Source organism: Myodes glareolus, chromosome 22 (genome assembly GCF_982192425.1).
Source record: "Myodes glareolus chromosome 22, mMyoGla1.1, whole genome shotgun sequence".
Lineage (NCBI taxonomy): Eukaryota > Metazoa > Chordata > Mammalia > Rodentia > Cricetidae > Myodes > Myodes glareolus.
Window position 1 is genome coordinate 21,715,852 of NC_142047.1, and position 3,600 is coordinate 21,719,451.

Below are 3,600 nucleotides of genomic sequence, written 5' to 3' on the forward strand. Positions count from 1 at the left end.
TCTTTTTTTAAAAAGATAGTTTGGGCTATTTTTAAAACTGTAATTTAAAATTTTCCCCCTATAACTCTGAAGATGTTGGATACTGAATGTAATCCCCCTGGGGCCACTGGATCGTCACCACGCACTGCCGAGCTGAGGGGCCGTGCCCAGGCAGAAGTTAAGCCTCCCTGCGGCTGTGTAAGCAGAGGTGCCCAGCGTGTAAACTGTGTTCCTAAGGACCACTTATCACACAGAATTCAGGTGTCCCTGATACGATATCAGTTAAGACCAAGCTGAGTGCTAATGTCGGCCATCATTTTAACTCTAAATGAGAAAAGGGTCTGCCCCGTGTCTACCAACTGGGGAAGGAGAGGTCTTCTCTTACAAGACTGTCCTCGATTGACTCAGAGATCAAATATCATGTTGAAACGTTCTGTTCATGTTCCACTGACACTCAGTACCTTCCCTAGCACCCACAGTTTGCCTGTTATCTTCATTCTTGAGATGTAGATTCTGGTTACGGCCCCGCCGGGTCCTGTGCTCAAAAGGTTCACAAGGCTGAAGTCAGTGCTGGACCCAGCAGTGGCTTCTCCTCCTCCAAGATGTGCTTCCAGAGTCGTTCAGGTTGTAGCTAGAATTCTGTTCCTTGAGAGTTTGCTTCGAGAGTCTAACAGCGGAGCAGGCTACTTACATACCCTTGACCAAAGAACAGTCCAAAGGATAGTTTCAAACCTGCAGCCGTTGGCACTGGCCTCAGGTACAAAGTCCATATAAAGATCCTTGGAACTTAGGCCCAGATTTCTGAACTTCTATAAATTAAATTCATAGCACAACATGGAGCCCACCCCCAACCCAGGAACACAAGGCCCCATGAGTATGGAATGTGATGTTGTATTGCAAGTCTGTTGATGTACGGGACCAGTAGTTAACTCTATGAGCCCCAGGCCTGGACAGGACTCTAAAGCACACTGTAAATCATTCTCTAGCATGATATCTTATGCAGTATTACTAATATAGCTGGTCACAGAGGAGCAAAGACTCAGGGTCAATAGCAAAACCTGCCTCCCCTCTATGACACCAGAGCTCTGTTGCCAGAATAACGCAAAGGAAGAAGCCCCCGAAAAGTATTTCATGTGACACTCTTCCTGGTGCCTTGGCATCCTTAGCATGTTAATGACTTAGGTTAAAAGCAAATCTAAGGTCAGCTGGAACTTCATGTTTAATAACAGAACACTAATGAAAGCAATCCAGTTCTGCAATAGAGTAAGTAAGTCAGGAAAACGGGAAAAACATAAAACACCTTCCTGGTATCTCTGAGTAACCATTTAAAAAGTCCCAGCTCCTCTAGACTACTGGAACAGCGTGAGAACAGGATTGGGTCCTCTGCAGCCTTTCTTTGTGTTAAGGGCTCCTGTAGCGCAGTTGTGAAGGAAGGGCAGATCATTGGTTGATGCTTGCTCCCAGGGCCACCTTCTCATTGCCTGCTGAAAGTCACAGATCCATTGTACTGAAGAACACAGCCTAATCCGGGGCCTGAGAGTGGGAAGGAATACATAGTCTCTAACTCGTGGACTTGCCTCTTCTTCCCTACATACCAGTTTTCATGAGTAACAGAAATGTTAAATGAGAAACCTGTTTAATATTTCTTAAGATTTGTTTCTAGTCTTATTTTTAGTATGTGTGCATGCTTGGGTGCATATGTGTGTGCATGTGTGCATGCGTGTGTGCACATGTGTGTATATGCATGCATGCGTGTGTGTGTGTGTGTGTATGTGTGCAGGAATGCCACGTGTGTACATTGTCAACAGAAACCAGAGGGTGTTAGAGCCCTGGTGCCGGAGTTACAGGTGGCTGTAAGCTTGCTGAGCTAGGTCCTGAGAATCAAACTCAAGTCCTCCAGCAGAACAGCCAGTTCCCTTAGGTCCTGAGCGGTGTCTTCAGTCCCTTGCTTTCATGCTTTAAATATTCACTGTAGTGTCTCCACCTGCCCCTGCCCCCGAGACTATGGTTTACTTGGGTGCTCAAGCTAACACTCCCTTCTCTGTGATCCTTTCCAAACTTCCCATTAATTATCTAGCTCTCCCAACAAATTACCCGCAAACTGAGCTTGGGCTATGTGGTGAAATCCTTTGTCTCAAAACAAGAACCTATTTAGATGAGAATAAAACTTCAGAGCACAAAAAATATGACAAGAGAACTAAGATTATAATGAGTGCATACTGGACTTCTACCACTGGTTATGAGCTTCCCCGGGAATTACTCGAAAAGGTGCACATATTTTTTTCGGAGCATCTTCGAAAGCTCCAGAGCAACACCAAGCAGCCTGGACTATAGGGAGCAAGGCCTCAAGGAGGTCCAGCTTCGTGGGGTGAAAGTGATGCTTAATACCACTCTTCCCTTTAAGGAAACTGCTGGCATTTAGGTGACAGGAATGGGGTGGCTGAGACAACAACACAGTGTCTCCTTACCTGATTAGGGTAAAGCACTCTGCTTCTAACTGCCTGGCAGATGTTAAATTTCCAAGTAACATCCTTCTCGTCAAGATGGCGCCTAAAGCGAAGAAGGAAGCTCCTGCCCCTCCCAAAGCCGAAGCTAAAGCGAAGGCCTTGAAAGCCAAGAAGGCAGTGCTGAAAGGCGTCCACAGTCACAAAAAGAAGATCCGCACATCGCCCACTTTTCGGCAGCCCAAGACTCTGCGTCTACAAAGGCAGCCTAAATACCCCCGGAAGAGTGCGCCCAGGAGGAACAAGCTTGACCACTATGCCATCATCAAATTCCCCCTGACCACCGAGTCAGCCATGAAGAAGATAGAAGACAACAGCACACTGGTGTTCATTGTGGACGTAAAGGCCAACAGGCTCTAGATCAAAGAGGCTGTGAAGAAACTCTACGACATTGATGTGGCCAAAGTCAACACCCTCATAAGGCCCGATGGAGAGAAGAAGGCATATGTTTGGTTGGCTCCTGATTATGATGCTCTGGATGTTGCCAACAAAACTGGAATCATCTAAACTGAACCCAGTCGGCTAATTCTAAATATACACTTTTACACCATAAAAAAATTCCAAGTAACAGCAGCCAGAGCCTCTGTGATATTTATATATAATACCTGGTATTCAGTAATTTTCTCAGACATCCATGAATTAAGGCCAACAGAAAAACAGACAATAGATCCTGGAGTTAACAGATATGTTCTTGGAAGTGAGTGTGCTGCTTTTGTTAAAGGAAACGAATAAAGGAGTCGTGAGTTTGAGCAGATATCTAGGGTCTAAATTCAGGAAGCCAAATGAAAATTCTAGAGGTAGGAAATACAAGTGTGTTTGTTAGGAACTCAATACGTGGGTCAGAGAAGAGAACAGATTCTACGGAAAGGAACCCTGGAGAGTGGGAAGACTATGGGAGAGGACAGGACAGGGACAAAGCAGGATATTATGAGGATGACTTACAGTTTGCCGGAACTGGAGCAGGTAATAAGGTATCCTCAAGATCATGCTGAAGTAATTGGAAAATCGAGCAGAGTTAAATGCTTGATTTATTAAATTAAATGCAAAGAAAAACACGCACCATAAAATAAATGCTAAAGCCCCAAAGTGAAGAGAAAAATAAAGGCATCTAGGGGGA

General features: G+C 45.1%; 1 pseudogene; it reads left to right on the plus strand.

Annotated features, from left to right (window-relative positions):
* The first annotated feature begins 2,520 nt into the window (after positions 1–2,520).
* On the plus strand, positions 2,521–2,995 carry LOC148118466 (large ribosomal subunit protein uL23 pseudogene; annotated as a pseudogene).
* Positions 2,996–3,600: the final 605 nt, after the last annotated feature.